The sequence below is a fragment of the Mixophyes fleayi genome, unplaced genomic scaffold, assembly GCF_038048845.1.
Source record: "Mixophyes fleayi isolate aMixFle1 unplaced genomic scaffold, aMixFle1.hap1 Scaffold_86, whole genome shotgun sequence".
Classification (NCBI taxonomy): Eukaryota; Metazoa; Chordata; class Amphibia; order Anura; family Limnodynastidae; genus Mixophyes; species Mixophyes fleayi.
Genome location: NW_027448586.1, coordinates 1 through 24,558, shown reverse-complemented (window position 1 = coordinate 24,558; position 24,558 = coordinate 1). Strand labels below are relative to the sequence as shown.

General features: G+C 39.4%; 22 non-coding genes across 22 annotated transcripts; all 22 read left to right on the top strand.

Annotated features, from left to right (window-relative positions):
- The first annotated feature begins 123 nt into the window (after nucleotides 1–123).
- Nucleotides 124–197, top strand: TRNAN-GUU (transfer RNA asparagine (anticodon GUU)). The gene has a single exon. It is a non-coding gene; the product is annotated as a tRNA-Asn (tRNA).
- Nucleotides 198–1,223: 1,026 nt separating this feature from the next.
- Nucleotides 1,224–1,297, top strand: TRNAN-GUU (transfer RNA asparagine (anticodon GUU)). The gene has a single exon. It is a non-coding gene; the product is annotated as a tRNA-Asn (tRNA).
- A 1,022-nt stretch (nucleotides 1,298–2,319) lies between these two features.
- Nucleotides 2,320–2,393, top strand: TRNAN-GUU (transfer RNA asparagine (anticodon GUU)). Its single transcript has one exon. It is a non-coding gene; the product is annotated as a tRNA-Asn (tRNA).
- Nucleotides 2,394–3,417: 1,024 nt separating this feature from the next.
- On the top strand, nucleotides 3,418–3,491 carry TRNAN-GUU (transfer RNA asparagine (anticodon GUU)). Its single transcript has one exon. It is a non-coding gene; the product is annotated as a tRNA-Asn (tRNA).
- Nucleotides 3,492–4,515: 1,024 nt separating this feature from the next.
- TRNAN-GUU (transfer RNA asparagine (anticodon GUU)) lies at nucleotides 4,516–4,589 on the top strand. The gene has a single exon. It is a non-coding gene; the product is annotated as a tRNA-Asn (tRNA).
- A 1,029-nt stretch (nucleotides 4,590–5,618) lies between these two features.
- On the top strand, nucleotides 5,619–5,692 carry TRNAN-GUU (transfer RNA asparagine (anticodon GUU)). Its single transcript has one exon. It is a non-coding gene; the product is annotated as a tRNA-Asn (tRNA).
- Nucleotides 5,693–6,712: 1,020 nt separating this feature from the next.
- TRNAN-GUU (transfer RNA asparagine (anticodon GUU)) lies at nucleotides 6,713–6,786 on the top strand. The gene has a single exon. It is a non-coding gene; the product is annotated as a tRNA-Asn (tRNA).
- A 1,027-nt stretch (nucleotides 6,787–7,813) lies between these two features.
- On the top strand, nucleotides 7,814–7,887 carry TRNAN-GUU (transfer RNA asparagine (anticodon GUU)). Its single transcript has one exon. It is a non-coding gene; the product is annotated as a tRNA-Asn (tRNA).
- Nucleotides 7,888–9,219: 1,332 nt separating this feature from the next.
- TRNAN-GUU (transfer RNA asparagine (anticodon GUU)) lies at nucleotides 9,220–9,293 on the top strand. The gene has a single exon. It is a non-coding gene; the product is annotated as a tRNA-Asn (tRNA).
- A 1,021-nt stretch (nucleotides 9,294–10,314) lies between these two features.
- Nucleotides 10,315–10,388, top strand: TRNAN-GUU (transfer RNA asparagine (anticodon GUU)). The gene has a single exon. It is a non-coding gene; the product is annotated as a tRNA-Asn (tRNA).
- A 1,018-nt stretch (nucleotides 10,389–11,406) lies between these two features.
- On the top strand, nucleotides 11,407–11,480 carry TRNAN-GUU (transfer RNA asparagine (anticodon GUU)). The gene has a single exon. It is a non-coding gene; the product is annotated as a tRNA-Asn (tRNA).
- A 1,026-nt stretch (nucleotides 11,481–12,506) lies between these two features.
- On the top strand, nucleotides 12,507–12,580 carry TRNAN-GUU (transfer RNA asparagine (anticodon GUU)). Its single transcript has one exon. It is a non-coding gene; the product is annotated as a tRNA-Asn (tRNA).
- A 1,025-nt stretch (nucleotides 12,581–13,605) lies between these two features.
- On the top strand, nucleotides 13,606–13,679 carry TRNAN-GUU (transfer RNA asparagine (anticodon GUU)). Its single transcript has one exon. It is a non-coding gene; the product is annotated as a tRNA-Asn (tRNA).
- Nucleotides 13,680–14,697: 1,018 nt separating this feature from the next.
- Nucleotides 14,698–14,771, top strand: TRNAN-GUU (transfer RNA asparagine (anticodon GUU)). The gene has a single exon. It is a non-coding gene; the product is annotated as a tRNA-Asn (tRNA).
- A 1,020-nt stretch (nucleotides 14,772–15,791) lies between these two features.
- TRNAN-GUU (transfer RNA asparagine (anticodon GUU)) lies at nucleotides 15,792–15,865 on the top strand. Its single transcript has one exon. It is a non-coding gene; the product is annotated as a tRNA-Asn (tRNA).
- Nucleotides 15,866–16,891: 1,026 nt separating this feature from the next.
- Nucleotides 16,892–16,965, top strand: TRNAN-GUU (transfer RNA asparagine (anticodon GUU)). The gene has a single exon. It is a non-coding gene; the product is annotated as a tRNA-Asn (tRNA).
- Nucleotides 16,966–17,990: 1,025 nt separating this feature from the next.
- Nucleotides 17,991–18,064, top strand: TRNAN-GUU (transfer RNA asparagine (anticodon GUU)). Its single transcript has one exon. It is a non-coding gene; the product is annotated as a tRNA-Asn (tRNA).
- Nucleotides 18,065–19,090: 1,026 nt separating this feature from the next.
- TRNAN-GUU (transfer RNA asparagine (anticodon GUU)) lies at nucleotides 19,091–19,164 on the top strand. The gene has a single exon. It is a non-coding gene; the product is annotated as a tRNA-Asn (tRNA).
- A 1,327-nt stretch (nucleotides 19,165–20,491) lies between these two features.
- TRNAN-GUU (transfer RNA asparagine (anticodon GUU)) lies at nucleotides 20,492–20,565 on the top strand. Its single transcript has one exon. It is a non-coding gene; the product is annotated as a tRNA-Asn (tRNA).
- A 1,027-nt stretch (nucleotides 20,566–21,592) lies between these two features.
- Nucleotides 21,593–21,666, top strand: TRNAN-GUU (transfer RNA asparagine (anticodon GUU)). The gene has a single exon. It is a non-coding gene; the product is annotated as a tRNA-Asn (tRNA).
- Nucleotides 21,667–22,693: 1,027 nt separating this feature from the next.
- TRNAN-GUU (transfer RNA asparagine (anticodon GUU)) lies at nucleotides 22,694–22,767 on the top strand. The gene has a single exon. It is a non-coding gene; the product is annotated as a tRNA-Asn (tRNA).
- Nucleotides 22,768–23,801: 1,034 nt separating this feature from the next.
- On the top strand, nucleotides 23,802–23,876 carry TRNAN-GUU (transfer RNA asparagine (anticodon GUU)). The gene has a single exon. It is a non-coding gene; the product is annotated as a tRNA-Asn (tRNA).
- The last annotated feature ends 682 nt before the right edge of the window (nucleotides 23,877–24,558 follow it).

Genomic DNA, 24,558 nt, shown 5'->3' with positions numbered 1-24,558 from the left:
CAACCCAGGAAAGAACCAATATTTATTTTTGTTGGTTGGCAGATAAAGAACAGTAATGAAATGTCATGAAATTTGTCCGGAATAATGCATTTCAGCCCATGCCATGAACACACGCTGCAAGTTGTCTCTGTGGCGCAATTGGTTAGCGTGTTCAGCTGTTAACCGAAAGGTTGGTGGTTCAAGCCCACCCAGGGACGTAGATGACTGGTTTTCATATCAATTTTTAGACATCATCTAATCCATCCTCTTGAGGTGTGGGGTGCCTCTGATCCAATTACCTTCATGCCTATCAATGGTGAGTTTAGTTTGTTCTAGACAGTTTTACTCAACTTCATACTTTGGAAATCCAATTTAGCAACTGGTTGCAGAGGTAAATATATTGGACAGACTGTGGAAACCAAATTAGTATTAAAATTGCTCTCCCTGTTCCTACCTTGTAGTTACGCTACCAAAACGGACTTTCTAAAAAGTGTCCTACGAAGCCAAGTCCATGAATAAAGCCTGTGCACAAGCATTTATTCTTGTATTGTTGCCAAAAACCAATTCCATATGCAATGGCAGCTAAATGTTTCCTGAGTATAGTGTCTCCCTAGAAAAAACAAGTTCACAGGAAGAAAAATAAACTGCTCTACACCATTTCAGCTATCCAAGTGTCCCTCCGGTTTTTTTATTTATTTTTTTTTAAGTGTGAAAATTTTTTGGACTCCATCATTGTCCCATTTCACCATGAATATGTGAACTAGATTTATCATTTTGGAAACCTGCATTGTTTTGCTATGGGCAAGGTCGATTTTTACCTATGTAACCAGAGCACTGTTAGGGTAAAGAAAAGAAAGTATGTTGATTTTGACATAAAGACTGGCAGCAGCATTCTGTTAAAATGAGCTGAGATTGTAATTGACTTTTTTCTTTAACTAAACAGAAAAGAAACAAAGTTTCTACCACAAGTTTACCAATTTAGGATTGCCTTAGATAATGAAGAAAGAGCAAGTAGCAGAGGATGGTTTCGATCCATCGACCTCTGGGTTATGGGCCCAGCATGCTTCCGCTGCGCCACTCTGCTAGTCATGCAATGTTTGTTGACTCCTGAAGGTTTGAGGCAACCCAGGAAAGAACCAATATTTATTTTTGTTGGTTGGCAGATAAAGAACAGTAATGAAATGTCATGAAATTTGTCCGGAATAATGCATTTCAGCCCATGCCATGAACACACGCTGCAAGTTGTCTCTGTGGCACAATTGGTTTGCGTGTTCGGCTGTTAACCGAAAGGTTGGTGGTTCAAGCCCACCCAGGGACATAGATGACTGGTTTTCATATCAATTTTTAGACATCATCTAATCCATCCTCTTGAGGTGTGGGGTGCCTCTGATCCAATTACCTTCATGCCTATCAATGGTGAGTTTAGTTTGTTCTAGACAGTTTTACTCAACTTCATACTTTGGAAATCCAATTTAGCAACTGGTTGCAGAGGTAAATATATTGGACAGACTGTGGAAACCAAATTAGTATTAAAATTGCTCTCCCTGTTCCTACCTTGTAGTTACGCTACCAAAACGGACTTTCTAAAAAGTGTAATACAAAGCCAAGTCCATGAATAAAGCCTGTGCACAAGCATTTATTCTTGTATTGTTGCCAAAAACCAATTCCATATGCAATGGCAGCTAAATGTTTCCTGAGTATAGTGTCTCCCTAGAAAAAACAAGTTCACAGGAAGAAGAATAAACTGCTCTACACCATTTCAGCTATCCAAGTGTCCCTCCGCTTTTTTTTTTTTTTTTTAAGTGTGAAAATTTTTTGGACTCCATCATTGTCCCATTTCACCATGAATATGTGAACTAGATTTATCATTTTGGAAACCTGCATTGTTTTGCTATGGGCAAGGTCGATTTTTACCTATGTAACCAGAGCACTGTTAGGGTAAAGAAAAGAAAGTATGTTGATTTTGACATAAAGACTGGCAGCAGCATTCTGTTAAAATGAGCTGAGATTGTAATTGACTTTTTTCTTTAACTAAACAGAAAAGAAACAAAGTTTCTACCACAAGTTTACCAATTTAGGATTGCCTTAGATAATGAAGAAAGAGCAAGTAGCAGAGGATGGTTTCGATCCATCGACCTCTGGGTTATGGGCCCAGCACGCTTCCGCTGCGCCACTCTGCTAGTCATGCAATGTTTGTTGACTCCTGAAGGTTTGAGGCAACCCAGGAAAGAACCAATATTTATTTTTGTTGGTTGGCAGATAAAGAACAGTAATGAAATGTCATGAAATTTGTCCGGAATAATGCATTTCAGCCCATGCCATGAACACACGCTGCAAGTTGTCTCTGTGGCGCAATTGGTTAGCGTGTTCGGCTGTTAACCGAAAGGTTGGTGGTTCAAGCCCACCCAGGGACGTAGATGACTGGTTTTCATATCAATTTTTAGACATCATCTAATCCATCCTCTTGAGGTGTGGGGTGCCTCTGATCCAATTACCTTCATGCCTATCAATGGTGAGTTTAGTTTGTTCTAGACAGTTTTACTCAACTTCATACTTTGGAAATCCAATTTAGCAACTGGTTGCAGAGTTAAATATATTGGACAGATTGTGGAAACCAAATTAGTATTAAAATTGCTCTCCCTGTTCCTACCTTGTAGTTACGCTACCAAAACGGACTTTCTAAAAAGTGTCCTACGAAGCCAAGTCCATGAATAAAGCCTGTGCACAAGCATTTATTCTTGTATTGTTGCCAAAAACCAATTCCATATGCAATGGCAGCTAAATGTTTCCTGAGTATAGTGTCTCCCTAGAAAAAACAAGTTCACAGGAAGAAAAATAAACTGCTCTACACCATTTCAGCTATCCAAGTGTCCCTCCGCTTTTTTTTTTTTTTTTTTTAAGTGTGAAAATTTTTTGGACTCCATCATTGTCCCATTTCACCATGAATATGTGAACTAGATTTATCATTTTGGAAACCTGCATTGTTTTGCTATGGGCAAGGTCGATTTTTACCTATGTAACCAGAGCACTGTTAGGGTAAAGAAAAGAAAGTATGTTGATTTTGACATAAAGACTGGCAGCAGCATTCTGTTAAAATGAGCTGAGATTGTAATTGACTTTTTTCTTTAACTAAACAGAAAAGAAACAAAGTTTCTACCACAAGTTTACCAATTTAAGATTGCCTTAGATAATGAAGAAAGAGCAAGTAGCAGAGGATGGTTTCGATCCATCGACCTCTGGGTTATGGGCCCAGCACGCTTCCGCTGCGCCACTCTGCTAGTCATGCAATTTTTGTTGACTCCTGAAGGTTTGAGGCAACCCAGGAAAGAACCAATATTTATTTTTGTTGGTTGGCAGATAAAGAACAGTAATGAAATGTCATGAAATTTGTCCGGAATAATGCATTTCAGCCCATGCCATGAACACACGCTGCAAGTTGTCTCTGTGGCGCAATTGGTTAGCATGTTCGGCTGTTAACCGAAAGGTTGGTGGTTCAAGCCCACCCAGGGACGTAAATGACTGGTTTTCATATCAATTTTTAGACATCATCTAATCCATCCTCTTGAGGTGTGGGGTGCCTCTGATCCAATTACCTTCATGCCTATCAATGGTGAGTTTAGTTTGTTCTAGACAGTTTTACTCAACTTCATACTTTGGAAATCCAATTTAGCAACTGGTTGCAGAGGTAAATATATTGGACAGATTGTGGAAACCAAATTAGTATTAAAATTGCTCTCCCTGTTCCTACCTTGTAGTTACGCTACCAAAACGGACTTTCTAAAAAGTGTCCTACGAAGCCAAGTCCATGAATAAAGCCTGTGCACAAGCATTTATTCTTGTATTGTTGCCAAAAACCAATTCCATATGCAATGGCAGCTAAATGTTTCCTGAGTATAGTGTCTCCCTAGAAAAAACAAGTTCACAGGAAGAAAAATAAACTGCTCTACACCATTTCAGCTATCCAAGTGTCCCTCCGCTTTTTTTTTTTTTTTTTTTAAGTGTGAAAATTTTTTGGACTCCATCATTGTCCCATTTCACCATGAATATGTGAACTAGATTTATCATTTTGGAAACCTGCATTGTTTTGCTATGGGCAAGGTCGATTTTTACCTATGTAACCAGAGCACTGTTAGGGTAAAGAAAAGAAAGTATGTTGATTTTGACATAAAGACTGGCAGCAGCATTCTGTCAAAATGAGCTGAGATTGTAATTGACTTTTTTCTTTAACTAAACAGAAAAGAAACAAAGTTTCTACCACAAGTTTACCAATTTAGGATTGCCTTAGATAATGAAGAAAGAGCAAGTAGCAGAGGATGGTTTCGATCCATCGACCTCTGGGTTATGGGCCCAGCATGCTTCCGCTGCGCCACTCTGCTAGTCATGCAATGTTTGTTGACTCCTGAAGGTTTGAGGCAACCCAGGAAAGAACCAATATTTATTTTTGTTGGTTGGCAGATAAAGAACAGTAATGAAATGTCATGAAATTTGTCCGGAATAATGCATTTCAGCCCATGCCATGAACACACGCTGCAAGTTGTCTCTGTGGCGCAATTGGTTAGCGTGTTCGGCTGTTAACCGAAAGGTTGGTGGTTCAAGCCCACCCAGGGACGTAGATGACTGGTTTTCATATCAATTTTTAGACATCATCTAATCCATCCTCTTGAGGTGTGGGGTGCCTCTGATCCAATTACCTTCATGCCTATCAATGGTGAGTTTAGTTTGTTCTAGACAGTTTTACTCAACTTCATGCTTTGGAAATCCAATTTAGCAACTGGTTGCAGAGGTATATATATTTGACAGATTGTGGAAACCAAATTAGTATTAAAATTGCTCTCCCTGTTCCTACCTTGTAGTTACGCTACCAAAACGGACTTTCTAAAAAGTGTCCTACGAAGCCAAGTCCATGAATAAAGCCTGTGCACAAGCATTTATTCTTGTATTGTTGCCAAAAACCAATTCCATATGCAATGGCAGCTAAATGTTTCCTGAGTATAGTGTCTCCCTAGAAACAACAAGTTCACAGGAAGAAAAATAAACTGCTCTACACCATTTCAGCTATCCAAGTGTCCCTCCGCTTTTTTTTTTTTATTTTTTTTTTTAAGTGTGAAAATTTTTTGGACTCCATCATTGTCCCATTTCACCATGAATATGTGAACTAGATTTATCATTTTGGAAACCTGCATTGTTTTGCTATGGGCAAGGTCGATTTTTACCTATGTAACCAGAGCACTGTTAGGGTAAAGAAAAGAAAGTATGTTGATTTTGACATAAAGACTGGCAGCAGCATTCTGTTAAAATGAGCTGAGATTGTAATTGACTTTTTTCTTTAACTAAACAGAAAAGAAACAAAGTTTCTACCACAAGTTTACCAATTTAGGATTGCCTTAGATAATGAAGAAAGAACAAGTAGCAGAGGATGGTTTCGATCCATCGACCTCTGGGTTATGGGCCCAGCACGCTTCCGCTGCGCCACTCTGCTAGTCATGCAATGTTTGTTGACTCCTGAAGGTTTGAGGCAACCCAGGAAAGAACCAATATTTATTTTTGTTGGTTGGCAGATAACGAACAGTAATGAAATGTCATGAAATTTGTCCGGAATAATGCATTTCAGCCCATGCCATGAAAACACGCTGCAAGTTGTCTCTGTGGTGCAATTGGTTAGCGTGTTCGGCTGTTAACCGAAAGGTTGGTGGTTCAAGCCCACCCAGGGACGTAGATGACTGGTTTTCATATCAATTTTTAGACATCATCTAATCCATCCTCTTGAGGTGTGGGGTGCCTCTGATCCAATTACCTTCATGCCTATCAATGGTGAGTTTAGTTTGTTCTAGACAGTTTTACTCAACTTCATACTTTGGAAATCCAATTTAGCAACTGGTTGCAGAGGTATATATATTTGACAGATTGTGGAAACCAAATTAGTATTAAAATTGCTCTCCCTGTTCCTACCTTGTAGTTACGCTACCAAAACGGACTTTCTAAAAAGTGTCCTACGAAGCCAAGTCCATGAATAAAGCCTGTGCACAAGCATTTATTCTTGTATTGTTGCCAAAAACCAATTCCATATGCAATGGCAGCTAAATGTTTCCTGAGTATAGTGTCTCCCTAGAAAAAACAAGTTCACAGGAAGAAAAATAAACTGCTCTACACCATTTCAGCTATCCAAGTGTCCCTCCGCTTTTTTTTTTTTTTTTAAGTGTGAAAATTTTTTGGACTCCATCATTGTCCATTTCACCATGAATATGTGAACTAGATTTATCATTTTGGAAACCTGCATTGTTTTGCTATGGGCAAGGTCGATTTTTACCTATGTAACCAGAGCACTGTTAGGGTAAAGAAAAGAAAGTATGTTGATTTTGACATAAAGACTGGCAGCAGCATTCTGTTAAAATGAGCTGAGATTGTAATTGACTTTTTTCTTTAACTAAACAGAAAAGAAACAAAGTTTCTACCACAAGTTTACCAATTTAGGATTGCCTTAGATAATGAAGAAAGAGCAAGTAGCAGAGGATGGTTTCGATCCATCGACCTCTGGGTTATGGGCCCAGCACGCTTCCGCTGCGCCACTCTGCTAGTCATGCAATGTTTGTTGACTCCTGAAGGTTTGAGGCAACCCAGGAAAGAACCAATATTTATTTTTGTTGGTTGGCAGATAAAGAACAGTAATGAAATGTCATGAAATTTGTCCGGAATAATGCATTTCAGCCCATGCCATGAACACACGCTGCAAGTTGTCTCTGTGGCGCAATTGGTTAGCGTGTTCGGCTGTTAACCGAAAGGTTGGTGGTTCAAGCCCACCCAGGGACGTAGATGACTGGTTTTCATATCAATTTTTAGACATCATCTAATCCATCCTCTTGAGGTGTGGGGTGCCTCTGATCCAATTACCTTCATGCCTATCAATGGTGAGTTTAGTTTGTTCTAGACAGTTTTACTCAACTTCATACTTTGGAAATCCAATTTAGCAACTGGTTGCAGAGGTAAATATATTGGACAGATTGTGGAAACCAAATTAGTATTAAAATTGCTCTCCCTGTTCCTACCTTGTAGTTACGCTACCAAAACGGACTTTCTAAAAAGTGTCCTACGAAGCCAAGTCCATGAATAAAGCCTGTGCACAAGCATTTATTCTTGTATTGTTGCCAAAAACCAATTCCATATGCAATGGCAGCTAAATGTTTCCTGAGTATAGTGTCTCCCTAGAAAAAACAAGTTCACAGGAAGAAAAATAAACTGCTCTACACCATTTCAGCTATCCAAGTGTCCCTCCGGTTTTTTTTTTTTTTTTTTTTTTAAGTGTGAAAATTTTTTGGACTCCATCATTGTCCCATTTCACCATGAATATGTGAACTAGATTTATCATTTTGGAAACCTGCATTGTTTTGCTATGGGCAAGGTCGATTTTTACCTATGTAACCAGAGCACTGTTAGGGTAAAGAAAAGAAAGTATGTTGATTTTGACATAAAGACTGGCAGCAGCATTCTGTTAAAATGAGCTGAGATTGTAATTGACTTTTTTCTTTAACTAAACAGAAAAGAAACAAAGTTTCTACCACAAGTTTACCAATTTAGGATTGCCTTAGATAATGAAGAAAGAGCAAGTAGCAGAGGATGGTTTCGATCCATCGACCTCTGGGTTATGGGCCCAGCACGCTTCCGCTGCGCCACTCTGCTAGTCATGCAATGTTTGTTGACTCCTGAAGGTTTGAGGCAACCCAGGAAAGAACCAATATTTATTTTTGTTGGTTGGCAGATAAAGAACAGTAATGAAATGTCATGAAATTTGTCCGGAATAATGCATTTCAGCCCATGCCATGAACACACGCTGCAAGTTGTCTCTGTGGCGCAATTGGTTAGTGTGTTCGGCTGTTAACCGAAAGGTTGGTGGTTCAAGCCCACCCAGGGACGTAGATGACTGGTTTTCATATCAATTTTTAGACATCATCTAATCCATCCTCTTGAGGTGTGGGGTGCCTCTGATCCAATTACCTTCATGCCTATCAATGGTGAGTTTAGTTTGTTCTAGACAGTTTTACTCAACTTCATACTTTGGAAATCCAATTTAGCAACTGGTTGCAGAGGTAAATATATTGGACAGATTGTGGAAACCAAATTAGTATTAAAATTGCTCTCCCTGTTCCTACCTTGTAGTTACGCTACCAAAACGGACTTTCTAAAAAGTGTCCTACGAAGCCAAGTCCATGAATAAAGCCTGTGCACAAGCATTTATTCTTGTATTGTTGCCAAAAACCAATTCCATATGCAATGGCAGCTAAATGTTTCCTGAGTATTATTATTATTATTATTATTAATATTTATTTATAAGGCGCTACAAGGCATCCGCAGCGCCGTACAGAGACAAACAAAATCACAATACAATGGGAGACAGCACAGTACAGTAAACACAGCAACTCAGTACGCTCAATGCACAGCTAGAGAGGGCGGGGAAAGGGGAGGGAGGATCCGAAAACGACGGGGCCCAAGAAGGGGGGCGCGGAAGACAGGGAGACCCCCAGGGGGGAGGAGGGAGCGAAAGTGGACGTGGGGTGGAGGACCTTTCAGGAGGAGGGCTAAGTAGCTGGAGAGCAGAGTTAGAAGTATAGTGTCTCCCTAGAAAAAACAAGTTCACAGGAAGAAAAATAAACTGCTCTACACCATTTCAGCTATCCAAGTGTCCCTCCGCTTTTTTTTTTTTTTTTTAAGTGTGAAAATTTTTTGGACTCCATCATTGTCCCATTTCACCATGAATATGTGAACTAGATTTATCATTTTGGAAACCTGCATTGTTTTGCTATGGGCAAGGTCGATTTTTACCTATGTAACCAGAGCACTGTTAGGGTAAAGAAAAGAAAGTATGTTGATTTTGACATAAAGACTGGCAGCAGCATTCTGTTAAAATGAGCTGAGATTGTAATTGACTTTTTTCTTTAACTAAACAGAAAAGAAACAAAGTTTCTACCACAAGTTTACCAATTTAAGATTGCCTTAGATAATGAAGAAAGAGCAAGTAGCAGAGGATGGTTTCGATCCATCGACCTCTAGGTTATGGGCCCAGCACGCTTCCGCTGCGCCACTCTGCTAGTCATGCAATGTTTGTTGACTCCTGAAGGTTTGAGGCAACCCAGGAAAGAACCAATATTTATTTTTGTTTGTTGGCAGATAAAGAACAGTAATGAAATGTCATGAAATTTGTCCGGAATAATGCATTTCAGCCCATGCCATGAACACACGCTGCAAGTTGTCTCTGTGGCGCAATTGGTTAGCGTGTTCAGCTGTTAACCGAAAGGTTGGTGGTTCAAGCCCACCCAGGGACGTAGATGACTGGTTTTCATATCAATTTTTAGACATCATCTAATCCATCCTCTTGAGGTGTGGGGTGCCTCTGATCCAATTACCTTCATGCCTATCAATGGTGAGTTTAGTTTGTTCTAGACAGTTTTACTCAACTTCATACTTTGGAAATCCAATTTAGCAACTGGTTGCAGAGGTAAATATATTGGACAGACTGTGGAAACCAAATTAGTATTAAAATTGCTCTCCCTGTTCCTACCTTGTAGTTACGCTACCAAAACGGACTTTCTAAAAAGTGTCCTACGAAGCCAAGTCCATGAATAAAGCCTGTGCACAAGCATTTATTCTTGTATTGTTGCCAAAAACCAATTCCATATGCAATGGCAGCTAAATGTTTCCTGAGTATAGTGTCTCCCTAGAAAAAACAAGTTCACAGGAAGAAAAATAAACTGCTCTACACCATTTCAGCTATCCAAGTGTCCCTCCGCTTTTTTTTTTTTTTTTAAGTGTGAAAATTTTTTGGACTCCATCATTGTCCCATTTCACCATGAATATGTGAACTAGATTTATCATTTTGGAAACCTGCATTGTTTTGCTATGGGCAAGGTCGATTTTTACCTATGTAACCAGAGCACTGTTAGGGTAAAGAAAAGAAAGTATGTTGATTTTGACATAAAGACTGACAGCAGCATTCTGTTAAAATGAGCTGAAATTGTAATTGACTTTTTTCTTTAACTAAACAGAAAACAAACAAAGTTTCTACAACAAGTTTACCAATTTAGGATTGCCTTAGATAATGAAGAAAGAGCAAGTAGCAGAGGATGGTTTCGATCCATCGACCTCTGGGTTATGGGCCCAGCACGCTTCCGCTGCGCCACTCTGCTAGTCATGCAATGTTTGTTGACTCCTGAAGGTTTGAGGCAACCCAGGAAAGAACCAATATTTATTTTTGTTGGTTGGCAGATAAAGAACAGTAATGAAATGTCATGAAATTTGTCCGGAATAATGCATTTCAGCCCATGCCATGAACACACGCTGCAAGTTGTCTCTGTGGCGCAATTGGTTAGCGTGTTCGGCTGTTAACCGAAAGGTTGGTGGTTCAAGCCCACCCAGGGACGTAGATGACTGGTTTTCATATCAATTTTTAGACATCATCTAATCCATCCTCTTGAGGTGTGGGGTGCCTCTGATCCAATTACCTTCATGCCTATCAATGGTGAGTTTAGTTTGTTCTAGACAGTTTTACTCAACTTCATACTTTGGAAATCCAATTTAGCAACTGGTTGCAGAGGTAAATATATTGGACAGACTGTGGAAACCAAATTAGTATTAAAATTGCTCTCCCTGTTCCTACCTTGTAGTTACGCTACCAAAACGGACTTTCTAAAAAGTGTCCTACGAAGCCAAGTCCATGAATAAAACCTGTGCACAAGCATTTATTCTTGTATTGTTGCCAAAAACCAATTCCATATGCAATGGCAGCTAAATGTTTCCTGAGTATAGTGTCTCCCTAGAAAAAACAAGTTCACAGGAAGAAAAATAAACTGCTCTACACCATTTCAGCTATCCAAGTGTCCCTCCGCTTTTTTTTTTTTTAAGTGTGAAAATTTTTTGGACTCCATCATTGTACCATTTCACCATGAATATGTGAACTAGATTTATCATTTTGGAAACCTGCATTGTTTTGCTATGGGCAAGGTCGATTTTTACCTATGTAACCAGAGCACTGTTAGGCTAAAGAAAAGAAAGTATGTTGATTTTGACATAAAGACTGGCAGCAGCATTCTGTTAAAATGAGCTGAGATTGTAATTGACTTTTTTCTTTAACTAAACAGAAAAGAAACAAAGTTTCTACCACAAGTTTACCAATTTAGGATTGCCTTAGATAATGAAGAAAGAGCAAGTAGCAGAGGATGGTTTCGATCCATCGACCTCTGGGTTATGGGCCCAGCACGCTTCCGCTGCGCCACTCTGCTAGTCATGCAATGTTTGTTGACTCCTGAAGGTTTGAGGCAACCCAGGAAAGAACCAATATTTATTTTTGTTGGTTGGCAGATAAAGAACAGTAATGAAATGTCATGAAATTTGTCCGGAATAATGCATTTCAGCCCATGCCATGAACACACGCTGCAAGTTGTCTCTGTGGTGCAATTGGTTAGCGTGTTCGGCTGTTAACCGAAAGGTTGGTGGTTCAAGCCCACCCAGGGACGTAGATGACTGGTTTTCATATCAATTTTTAGACATCATCTAATCCATCCTCTTGAGGTGTGGGGTGCCTCTGATCCAATTACCTTCATGCCTATCAATGGTGAGTTTAGTTTGTTCTAGACAGCTTTACTCAACTTCATACTTTGGAAATCCAATTTAGCAACTGGTTGCAGAGGTAAATATATTGGACAGACTGTGGAAACCAAATTAGTATTAAAATTGCTCTCCCTGTTCCTACCTTGTAGTTACGCTACCAAAACGGACTTTCTAAAAAGTGTCCTACGAAGCCAAGTCCATGAATAAAGCCTGTGCACAAGCATTTATTCTTGTATTGTTGCCAAAAACCAATTCCATATGCAATGGCAGCTAAATGTTTCCTGAGTATAGTGTCTCCCTAGAAAAAACAAGTTCACAGGAAGAAAAATAAACTGCTCTACACCATTTCAGCTATCCAAGTGTCCCTCCGCTTTTTTTTTTTTTTTTTTTTTAAGTGTGAAAATTTTTTGGACTCCATCATTGTCCCATTTCACCATGAATATGTGAACTAGATTTATCATTTTGGAAACCTGCATTGTTTTGCTATGGGCAAGGACGATTTTTACCTATGTAACCAGAGCACTGTTAGGGTAAAGAAAAGAAAGTATGTTGATTTTGACATAAAGACTGGCAGCAGCATTCTGTTAAAATGAGCTGAGATTGTAATTGACTTTTTTCTTTAACTAAACAGAAAAGAAACAAAGTTTCTACCACAAGTTTACCAATTTAGGATTGCCTTAGATAATGAAGAAAGAGCAAGTAGCAGAGGATGGTTTCAATCCATCGACCTCTGGGTTATGGGCCCAGCACGCTTCCGCTGCGCCACTCTGCTAGTCATGCATTGTTTGTTGACTCCTGAAGGTTTGAGGCAACCCAGGAAAGAACCAATATTTATTTTTGTTGGTTGGCAGATAAAGAACAGTAATGAAATGTCATGAAATTTGTCCGGAATAATGCATTTCAGCCCATGCCATGAACACACGCTGCAAGTTGTCTCTGTGGCGCAATTGGTTAGCGTGTTTGGCTGTTAACCGAAAGGTTGGTGGTTCAAGCCCACCCAGGGACGTAGATGACTGGTTTTCATATCAATTTTTAGACATCATCTAATCCATCCTCTTGAGGTGTGGGGTGCCTCTGATCCAATTACCTTCATGCCTATCAATGGTGAGTTTAGTTTGTTCTAGACAGTTTTACTCAACTTCATACTTTGGAAATCCAATTTAGCAACTGGTTGCAGAGGTAAATATATTGGACAGACTGTGGAAACCAAATTAGTATTAAAATTGCTCTCCCTGTTCCTACCTTGTAGTTACGCTACCAAAATGGACTTTCTAAAAAGTGTCCTACGAAGCCAAGTCCATGAATAAAGCCTGTGCACAAGCATTTATTCTTGTATTGTTGCCAAAAACCAATTCCATATGCAATGGCAGCTAAATGTTTCCTGAGTATAGTGTCTCCCTAGAAAAAACAAGTTCACAGGAAGAAGAATAAACTGCTCTACACCATTTCAGCTATCCAAGTGTCCCTCCGCTTTTTTTTTTTTTTTTTTTTAAGTGTGAAAATTTTTTGGACTCCATCATTGTCCCATTTCACCATGAATATGTGAACTAGATTTATCATTTTGGAAACCTGCATTGTTTTGCTATGGGCAAGGTCGATTTTTACCTATGTAACCAGAGCACTGTTAGGGTAAAGAAAAGAAAGTATGTTGATTTTGACATAAAGACTGGCAGCAGCATTCTGTTAAAATGAGCTGAGATTGTAATTGACTTTTTTCTTTAACTAAACAGAAAAGAAACAAAGTTTCTACCACAAGTTTACCAATTTAGGATTGCCTTAGATAATGAAGAAAGAGCAAGTAGCAGAGGATGGTTTCGATCCATCGACCTCTGGGTTATGGGCCCAGCACGCTTCCGCTGCGCCACTCTGCTAGTCATGCAATGTTTGTTGACTCCTGAAGGTTTGAGGCAACCCAGGAAAGAACCAATATTTATTTTTGTTGGTTGGCAGATAAAGAACAGTAATGAAATGTCATGAAATTTGTCCGGAATAATGCATTTCAGCCCATGCCATGAACACACGCTGCAAGTTGTCTCTGTGGCGCAATTGGTTAGCGTGTTCGGCTGTTAACCGAAAGGTTGGTGGTTCAAGCCCACCCAGGGACGTAGATGACTGGTTTTCATATCAATTTTTAGACATCATCTAATCCATCCTCTTGAGGTGTGGGGTGCCTCTGATCCAATTACCTTCATGCCTATCAATGGTGAGTTTAGTTTGTTCTAGACAGTTTTACTCAACTTCATACTTTGGAAATCCAATTTAGCAACTGGTTGCAGAGGTAAATATATTGGACAGACTGTGGAAACCAAATTAGTATTAAAATTGCTCTCCCTGTTCCTACCTTGTAGTTACGCTACCAAAACGGACTTTCTAAAAAGTGTCCTACGAAGCCAAGTCCATGAATAAAACCTGTGCACAAGCATTTATTCTTGTATTGTTGCCAAAAACCAATTCCATATGCAATGGCAGCTAAATGTTTCCTGAGTATAGTGTCTCCCTAGAAAAAACAAGTTCACAGGAAGAAAAATAAACTGCTCTACACCATTTCAGCTATCCAAGTGTCCCTCCGCTTTTTTTTTTTTTAAGTGTGAAAATTTTTTGGACTCCATCATTGTCCCATTTCACCATGAATATGTGAACTAGATTTATCATTTTGGAAACCTGCATTGTTTTGCTATGGGCAAGGTCGATTTTTACCTATGTAACCAGAGCACTGTTAGGCTAAAGAAAAGAAAGTATGTTGATTTTGACATAAAGACTGGCAGCAGCATTCTGTTAAAATGAGCTGAGATTGTAATTGACTTTTTTCTTTAACTAAACAGAAAAGAAACAAAGTTTCTACCACAAGTTTACCAATTTAGGATTGCCTTAGATAATGAAGAAAGAGCAAGTAGCAGAGGATGGTTTCGATCCATCGACCTCTGGGTTATGGGCCCAGCACGCTTCCGCTGCGCCACTCTGCTAGTCATGCAATGTTTGTTGACTCCTGAAGGTTTGAGGCAACCCAGGAAAGAACCAATATTTATTTTTGTTGGTTGGCAGATAAAGAACAGTAATGAAATGTCATGAAATTTGTCCGGAATAATGCATTTCAGCCCATGCCATGAACACACGCTGCAAGTTGTCTCTGTGGTGCAATTGGTTAGCGTGTTCGGCTGTTAACCGAAAGGTTGGTGGTTCAAGCCCACCCAGGGACGTAGATGACTGGTTTTCATATCAATTTTTAGACATCATCTAATCCATCCTCTTGAGGTGTGGGGTGCCTCTGATCCAATTACCTTCATGCCTATCAATGGTGAGTTTAGTTTGTTCTAGACAGCTTTACTCAACTTCATACTTTGGAAATCCAATTTAGCAACTGGTTGCAGAGGTAAATATATTGGACAGACTGTGGAAACCAAATTAGTATTAAAATTGCTCTCCCTGTTCCTACCTTGTAGTTACGCTACCAAAACGGACTTTCTAAAAAGTGTCCTACGAAGCCAAGTCCATGAATAAAGCCTGTGCACAAGCATTTATTCTTGTATTGTTGCCAAAAACCAATTCCATATGCAATGGCAGCTAAATGTTTCCTGAGTATAGTGTCTCCCTAGAAAAAACAAGTTCACAGGAAGAAAAATAAACTGCTCTACACCATTTCAGCTATCCAAGTGTCCCTCCGCTTTTTTTTTTTTTTTAAGTGTGAAAATTTTTTGGACTCCATCATTGTCCCATTTCACCATGAATATGTGAACTAGATTTATCATTTTGGAAACCTGCATTGTTTTGCTATGGGCAAGGACGATTTTTACCTATGTAACCAGAGCACTGTTAGGGTAAAGAAAAGAAAGTATGTTGATTTTGACATAAAGACTGGCAGCAGCATTCTGTTAAAATGAGCTGAGATTGTAATTGACTTTTTTCTTTAACTAAACAGAAAAGAAACAAAGTTTCTACCACAAGTTTACCAATTTAGGATTGCCTTAGATAATGAAGAAAGAGCAAGTAGCAGAGGATGGTTTCAATCCATCGACCTCTGGGTTATGGGCCCAGCACGCTTCCGCTGCGCCACTCTGCTAGTCATGCAATGTTTGTTGACTCCTGAAGGTTTGAGGCAACCCAGGAAAGAACCAATATTTATTTTTGTTGGTTGGCAGATAAAGAACAGTAATGAAATGTCATGAAATTTGTCCGGAATAATGCATTTCAGCCCATGCCATGAACACACGCTGCAAGTTGTCTCTGTGGTGCAATTGGTTAGCGTGTTCGGCTGTTAACCGAAAGGTTGGTGGTTCAAGCCCACCCAGGGACGTAGATGACTGGTTTTCATATCAATTTTTAGACATCATCTAATCCATCCTCTTGAGGTGTGGGGTGCCTCTGATCCAATTACCTTCATGCCTATCAATGGTGAGTTTAGTTTGTTCTAGACAGCTTTACTCAACTTCATACTTTGGAAATCCAATTTAGCAACTGGTTGCAGAGGTAAATATATTGGACAGACTGTGGAAACCAAATTAGTATTAAAATTGCTCTCCCTGTTCCTACCTTGTAGTTACGCTACCAAAACGGACTTTCTAAAAAGTGTCCTACGAAGCCAAGTCCATGAATAAAGCCTGTGCACAAGCATTTATTCTTGTATTGTTGCCAAAAACCAATTCCATATGCAATGGCAGCTAAATGTTTCCTGAGTATAGTGTCTCCCTAGAAAAAACAAGTTCACAGGAAGAAAAATAAACTGCTCTACACCATTTCAGCTATCCAAGTGTCCCTCCGCTTTTTTATTTTTTTTTTTTTTAAGTGTGAAAATTTTTTGGACTCCATCATTGTCCCATTTCACCATGAATATGTGAACTAGATTTATCATTTTGGAAACCTGCATTGTTTTGCTATGGGCAAGGACGATTTTTACCTATGTAACCAGAGCACTGTTAGGGTAAAGAAAAGAAAGTATGTTGATTTTGACATAAAGACTGGCAGCAGCATTCTGTTAAAATGAGCTGAGATTGTAATTGACTTTTTTCTTTAACTAAACAGAAAAGAAACAAAGTTTCTACCACAAGTTTACCAATTTAGGATTGCCTTAGATAATGAAGAAAGAGCAAGTAGCAGAGGATGGTTTCAATCCATCGACCTCTGGGTTATGGGCCCAGCACGCTTCCGCTGCGCCACTCTGCTAGTCATGCAATGTTTGTTGACTCCTGAAGGTTTGAGGCAACCCAGGAAAGAACCAATATTTATTTTTGTTGGTTGGCAGATAAAGAACAGTAATGAAATGTCATGAAATTTGTCCGGAATAATGCATTTCAGCCCATGCCATGAACACACGCTGCAAGTTGTCTCTGTGGCGCAATTGGTTAGCGTGTTTGGCTGTTAACCGAAAGGTTGGTGGTTCAAGCCCACCCAGGGACGTAGATGACTGGTTTTCATATCAATTTTTAGACATCATCTAATCCATCCTCTTGAGGTGTGGGGTGCCTCTGATCCAATTACCTTCATGCCTTTCAATGGTGAGTTTAGTTTGTTCTAGACAGTTTTACTCAACTTCATACTTTGGAAATCCAATTTAGCAACTGGTTGCAGAGGTAAATATATTGGACAGACTGTGGAAACCAAATTAGTATTAAAATTGCTCTCCCTGTTCCTACCTTGTAGTTACGCTACCAAAACGGACTTTCTAAAAAGTGTCCTACGAAGCCAAGTCCATGAATAAAGCCTGTGCACAAGCATTTATTCTTGTATTGTTGCCAAAAACCAATTCCATATGCAATGGCAGCTAAATGTTTCCTGAGTATAGTGTCTCCCTAGAAAAAACAAGTTCACAGGAAGAAAAATAAACTGCTCTACACCATTTCAGCTATCCAAGTGTCCCTCCGCTTTTTTTTTTTTTTTTTTTTAAGTGTGAAAATTTTTTGGACTCCATCATTGTCCCATTTCACCATGAATATGTGAACTAGATTTATCATTTTGGAAACCTGCATTGTTTTGCTATGGGCAAGGTCGATTTTTACCTATGTAACCAGAGCACTGTTAGGGTAAAGAAAAGAAAGTATGTTGATTTTGACATAAAGACTGGCAGGAGCATTCTGTTAAAATGAGCTGAGATTGTAATTGACTTTTTTCTTTAACTAAACAGAAAAGAAACAAAGTTTCTACCACAAGTTTACCAATTTAGGATTGCCTTAGATAATGAAGAAAGAGCAAGTAGCAGAGGATGGTTTCGATCCATCGACCTCTGGGTTATGGGCCCAGCACGCTTCCGCTGCGCCACTCTGCTAGTCATGCAATGTTTGTTGACTCCTGAAGGTTTGAGGCAACCCAGGAAAGAACCAATATTTATTTTTGTTGGTTGGCAGATAAAGAACAGTAATGAAATGTCATGAAATTTGTCCGGAATAATGCATTTCAGCCCATGCCATGAACACACGCTGCAAGTTGTCTCTGTGGCGCAATTGGTTAGCGTGTTCGGCTGTTAACTGAAAGGTTGGTGGTTCAAGCCCACCCAGGGACGTAGATGACTGGTTTTCATATCAATTTTTAGACATCATCTAATCCATCCTCTTGAGGTGTGGGGTGCCTCTGATCCAATTACCTTCATGCCTATCAATGGTGAGTTTAGTTTGTTCTAGACAGTTTTACTCAACTTCATACTTTGGAAATCCAATTTAGCAACTGGTTGCAGAGGTAAATATATTGGACAGACTGTGGAAACCAAATTAGTATTAAAATTGCTCTCCCTGTTCCCACCTTGTAGTTACGCTACCAAAATGGACTTTCTAAAAAGTGTCCTACGAAGCCAAGTCCATGAATAAAGCCTGTGCACAAGCATTTATTCTTGTATTGTTGCCAAAAACCAATTCCATATGCAATGGCAGCTAAATGTTTCCTGAGTATAGTGTCTCCCTAGAAAAAACAAGTTCACAGGAAGAAGAATAAACTGCTCTACACCATTTCAGCTATCCAAGTGTCCCTCCGCTTTTTTTTTTTTTTTTTTTTTAAGTGTGAAAATTTTTTGGACTCCATCATTGTCCCATTTCACCATGAATATGTGAACTAGATTTATCATTTTGGAAACCTGCATTGTTTTGCTATGGGCAAGGTCGATTTTTACCTATGTAACCAGAGCACTGTTAGGGTAAAGAAAAGAAAGTATGTTGATTTTGACATAAAGACTGGCAGCAGCATTCTGTTAAAATGAGCTGAGATTGTAATTGACTTTTTTCTTTAACTAAACAGAAAAGAAACAAAGTTTCTACCACAAGTTCACCAATTTAGGATTGCCTTAGATAATGAAGAAAGAGCAAGTAGCAGAGGATGGTTTCAATCCATCGACCTCTGGGTTATGGGCCCAGCACGCTTCCGCTGCGCCACTCTGCTAGTCATGCAATGTTTGTTGACTCCTGAAGGTTTGAGGCAACCCAGGAAAGAACCAATATTTATTTTTGTTGGTTGGCAGATAAAGAACAGTAATGAAATGTCATGAAATTTGTCCGGAATAATGCATTTCAGCCCATGCCATGAACACACGCTGCAAGTTGTCTCTGTGGCGCAATTGGTTAGCGTGTTCGGCTGTTAACCGAAAGGTTGGTGGTTCAAGCCCACCCAGGGACGTAGATGACTGGTTTTCATATCAATTTTTAGACATCATCTAATCCATCCTCTTGAGGTGTGGGGTGCCTCTGATCCAATTACCTTCATGCCTATCAATGGTGAGTTTAGTTTGTTCTAGACAGTTTTACTCAACTTCATACTTTGGAAATCCAATTTAGCAACTGGTTGCAGAGGTAAATATATTGGACAGATTGTGGAAACCAAATTAGTATTAAAATTGCTCTCCCTGTTCCTACCTTGTAGTTACGCTACCAAAACGGACTTTCTAAAAAGTGTCCTACGAAGCCAAGTCCATGAATAAAGCCTGTGCACAAGCATTTATTCTTGTATTGTTGCCAAAAACCAATTCCATATGCAATGACAGCTAAATGTTTCCTGAGTATTATTATTATTATTATTATTAATATTTATTTATAAGGCGCTACAAGGCATCCGCAGCGCCGTACAGAGACAAACAAAATCACAATACAATGGGAGACAGCACAGTACAGTAAACACAGCAACTCAGTACGCTCAATGCACAGCTAGAGAGGGCGGGGAAAGGGGAGGGAGGATCCGAAAACGACGGGGCCCAAGAAGGGGGGCGCGGAAGACAGGGAGACCCCCATGGGGGAGGAGGGAGCGAAAGTGGACGTGGGGTGGAGGACCTTTCAGGAGGAGGGCTAAGTAGCTGGAGAGCAGAGTTAGAAGTATAGTGTCTCCCTAGAAAAAACAAGTTCACAGGAAGAAAAATAAACTGCTCTACACCATTTCAGCTATCCAAGTGTCCCTCCGCTTTTTTTTTTTTAAGTGTGAAAATTTTTTGGACTCCATCATTGTCCCATTTCACCATGAATATGTGAACTAGATTTATCATTTTGGAAACCTGCATTGTTTTGCTATGGGCAAGGTCGATTTTTACCTATGTAACCAGAGCACTGTTAGGGTAAAGAAAAGAAAGTATGTTGATTTTGACATAAAGACTGGCAGCAGCATTCTGTTAAAATGAGCTGAGATTGTAATTGACTTTTTTCTTTAACTAAACAGAAAAGAAACAAAGTTTCTACCACAAGTTTACCAATTTAAGATTGCCTTAGATAATGAAGAAATAGCAAGTAGCAGAGGATGGTTTCGATCCATCGACCTCTGGGTTATGGGCCCAGCACGCTTCCGCTGCGCCACTCTGCTAGTCATGCAATGTTTGTTGACTCCTGAAGGTTTGAGGCAACCCAGGAAAGAACCAATATTTATTTTTGTTTGTTGGCAGATAAAGAACAGTAATGAAATGTCATGAAATTTGTCCGGAATAATGCATTTCAGCCCATGCCATGAACACACGCTGCAAGTTGTCTCTGTGGCGCAATTGGTTAGCGTGTTCGGCTGTTAACCGAAAGGTTGGTGGTTCAAGCCCACCCAGGGACGTAGATGACTGGTTTTCATATCAATTTTTAGACATCATCTAATCCATCCTCTTGAGGTGTGGGGTGCCTCTGATCCAATTACCTTCATGCCTATCAATGGTGAGTTTAGTTTGTTCTAGACAGTTTTACTCAACTTCATACTTTGGAAATCCAATTTAGCAACTGGTTGCAGAGGTAAATATATTGGACAGACTGTGGAAACCAAATTAGTATTAAAATTGCTCTCCCTGTTCCTACCTTGTAGTTACGCTACCAAAACGGACTTTTTAAAAAGTGTCCTACGAAGCCAAGTCCATGAATAAAGCCTGTGCACAAGCATTTATTCTTGTATTGTTGCCAAAAACCAATTCCATATGCAATGGCAGCTAAATGTTTCCTGAGTATAGTGTCTCCCTAGAAAAAACAAGTTCACAGGAAGAAAAATAAACTGCTCTACACCATTTCAGCTATCCAAGTGTCCCTCCGGATTTTTTTTTTTGGTTTTTTTTAAGTGTGAAAATTTTTTGGACTCCATCATTGTCCCATTTCACCATGAATATGTGAACTAGATTTATCATTTTGGAAACCTGCATTGTTTTGCTATGGGCAAGGTCGATTTTTACCTATGTAACCAGAGCACTGTTAGGGTAAAGAAAAGAAAGTATGTTGATTTTGACATAAAGACTGGCAGCAGCATTCTGTTAAAATGAGCTGAGATTGTAATTGACTTTTTTCTTTAACTAAACAGAAAAGAAACAAAGTTTCTACCACAAGTTTACCAATTTAGGATTGCCTTAGATAATGAAGAAAGAGCAAGTAGCAGAGGATGGTTTCGATCCATCGACCTCTGGGTTATGGGCCCAGCACGCTTCCGCTGCGCCACTCTGCTAGTCATGCAATGTTTGTTGACTCCTGAAGGTTTGAGGCAACCCAGGAAAGAACCAATATTTATTTTTGTTGGTTGGCAGATAAAGAACAGTAATGAAATGTCATGAAATTTGTCCGGAATAATGCATTTCAGCCCATGCCATGAACACACGCTGCAAGTTGTCTCTGTGGTGCAATTGGTTAGCGTGTTCAGCTGTTAACCGAAAGGTTGGTGGTTCAAGCCCACCCAGGGACGTAGATGACTGGTTTTCATATCAATTTTTAGACATCATCTAATCCATCCTCTTGAGGTGTGGGGTGCCTCTGATCCAATTACCTTCATGCCTATCAATGGTGAGTTTAGTTTGTTCTAGACAGTTTTACTCAACTTCATACTTTGGAAATCCAATTTAGCAACTGGTTGCAGAGGTAAATATATTGGACAGATTGTGGAAACCAAATTAGTATTAAAATTGCTCTCCCTGTTCCTACCTTGTAGTTACGCTACCAAAACGGACTTTTTAAAAAGTGTCCTACGAAGCCAAGTCCATGAATAAAGCCTGTGCACAAGCATTTATTCTTGTATTGTTGCCAAAAACCAATTCCATATGCAATGGCAGCTAAATGTTTCCTGAGTATAGTGTCTCCCTAGAAAAAACAAGTTCACAGGAAGAAAAATAAACTGCTCTACACCATTTCCGCTATCCAAGTGTCCCTCCGGTTTTTTTTATTTTTTTTTTTTAAGTGTGAAAATTTTTTGGACTCCATCATTGTCCCATTTCACCATGAATATGTGAACTAGATTTATCATTTTGGAAACCTGCATTTTTTTACTATGGGCAAGGTCGATTTTTACCTATGTAACCAGAGCACTGTTAGGGTAAAGAAAAGAAGTATGTTGATTTTTGACATAAAGACTGGCAGCAGCATTCTGTTAAAATGAGCTGAGATTGTAATTGACTTTTTTCTTAACTAAACAGAAAAGAAACAAAGTTTCTACCACAAGTTTACCAATTTAAGATTGCCCTTAGATAATGAAGAAATAGCAAGTAGCAGAGGATGGTTTCGATCCATCGACCTCTGGGTTATGGGCCCAGCACGCTTCCGCTGCGCCACTCTGCTAGTCATGCAATGTTTGTTGACTCCTGAAGGTTTGAGGCAACCCAGGAAAGAACCAATATTTATTTTTGTTTGTTGGCAGATAAAGAACAGTAATGAAATGTCATGAAATTTGTCCGGAATAATGCATTTCAGCCCATGCCATGAACACACGCTGCAAAGTTGTCTCTGTGGCGCAATTGGTTAGCGTGTTCGGCTGTTAACCGAAAGGTTGGTGGTTCAAGCCCACCCAGGGACGTAGATGACTGGTTTTCATATCAATTTTTAGACATCATCTAATCCATCCTCTGAGGTGTGGGGTGCCTCTGATCCAATTACCTTCATGCCTATCAATGGTGAGTTTAGTTTGTTCTAGACAGTTTTACTCAACTTCATACTTTGGAAATCCAATTTAGCAACTGGTTGCAGAGGTAAATATATTGGACAGACTGTGGAAACCAAATTAGTATTAAAATTGCTCTCCCTGTTCCTACCTTGTAGTTACGCTACCAAAACGGACTTTTTAAAAAGTGTCCTACGAAGCCAAGTCCATGAATAAAGCCTGTGCACAAGCATTTATTCTTGTATTGTTGCCAAAAACCAATTCCATATGCAATGGCAGCTAAATGTTTCCTGAGTATAGTGTCTCCCCTAGAAAAAACAAGTTCACAGGAAGAAAAATAAACTGCTCTACACCATTTCAGCTATCCAAGTGTCCCCTCCGGATTTTTTTTTTGGTTTTTTTAAGTGTGGAAAATTTTTTGGACTCCATCATTGTCCCATTGCACCATGAAATATGTGAACTAGATTTATCATTTTGGAAACCTGCATTGTTTTGCTATGGGCAAGGTCGATTTTTACCTATGTAACCAGAGCACTGTTAGGGTAAAGAAAAGAAAGTATGTTGATTTTGACATAACGACTGGCAGCAGCATTCTGTTAAAATGAGCTGAGATTGTAATTGACTTTTTTCTTTAACTAAACAGAAAAGAAACAAAGTTTCTACCACAAGTTTACCAATTTAGGATTGCCTTAGAACTAAATGAAGAAAAGAGCAAGTAGCAGAGGATGGTTTTCGATCCATCGACCTCTGGGTTATGGGCCCAGCACGCTTCCGCTGCGCCACTCTGCTAGTCATGCAATGTTTGTTGACTCCTGAAGGTTTGAGGCAACCCAGGAAAGAACCAATATTTATTTTTGTTGGTTGGCAGATAAAGAACAGTAATGAAATGTCATGTAAATTTGTCCGGAATAATGCATTTCAGCCCATGCCATGAACACACGCTGCAAGTTGTCTCTGTGGCGCAATTGGTTAGCGTGTTCGGCTGTTAACCGAAAGGTTGGTGGTTCAAGCCCACCCAGGGGACGTAGATGACTGGTTTTCATATCAATTTTTAGACATCATCTAATCCATCCTCTTGAGGTGTGGGGTGCCTCTGATCCAATTACCTTCATGCCTATCAATGGTGAGTTTAGTTTGTTCTAGACAGTTTTACTCAACTTCATACTTTGGAAATCCAATTTAGCAACTGGTTGCAGAGGTAAATATATTGGACAGATTGTGGAAACCAAATTTAGTATTAAAATTGCTCTCCCTGTTCCTACCTTGTAGTTACGCTACCAAAACGGACTTTCTAAAAAGTGTCCTACGAAGCCAAGTCCATGAATAAAGCCTGTGCACAAGCATTTATTCTTGTATTGTTGCCAAAAACCAATTCCATATGCAATGGCAGCTAAATGTTTCCTGAGTATAGTGTCTCCCTAGAAAAAACAAGTTCACAGGAAGAAAAATAAACTGCTCTACACCATTTCAGCTATCCAAGTGTCCCTCCGGTTTTTTTTTTTTTTTTTTTATTAAGTGTGAAAATTTTTTGGACTCCATCATTGTCCCATTTCACCATGAATATGTGAACTAGATTTATCATTTTGGAAACCTGCATTGTTTTGCTATGGGCAAGGTCGATTTTTACCTATGTAACCAGAGCACTGTTAGGGTAAAGTAAAGAAAGTATGTTGATTTTGACATAAAGACTGGCAGCAGCATTCTGTA